Below are 328 nucleotides of genomic sequence, written 5' to 3' on the forward strand. Positions count from 1 at the left end.
GATTTAGCCTCCTCTGTGGTTGGACCACTGGTTTGGCATTATCCTCCAATAGGATCTTGTGCATGCATCTAGCTGGGCTAATGCCCTTAAGATCACTTATGGACCACCCAAGAGCTGTCTTGTGTGTCCTTAGCACTTGAATCAGTGCTTCCTCTTCCTGTGGATTTAAAGCAGAGCTTATAATCACTGGAAAAGTGTCACCCTCTCCCAGAAATGCATATTTCAGGGATGGTGGTAGTGGTTTGAGTTCAGGCTTGGGAGGCTTATCCTCCTCCTGAGGAATTTTCGAAAATTCCTTTGCCTCCTCTAGTTCTTCTTGATCAGGTTG

Source organism: Arachis duranensis, chromosome 7 (assembly GCF_000817695.3).
Source record: "Arachis duranensis cultivar V14167 chromosome 7, aradu.V14167.gnm2.J7QH, whole genome shotgun sequence".
NCBI lineage: Eukaryota > Viridiplantae > Streptophyta > Magnoliopsida > Fabales > Fabaceae > Arachis > Arachis duranensis.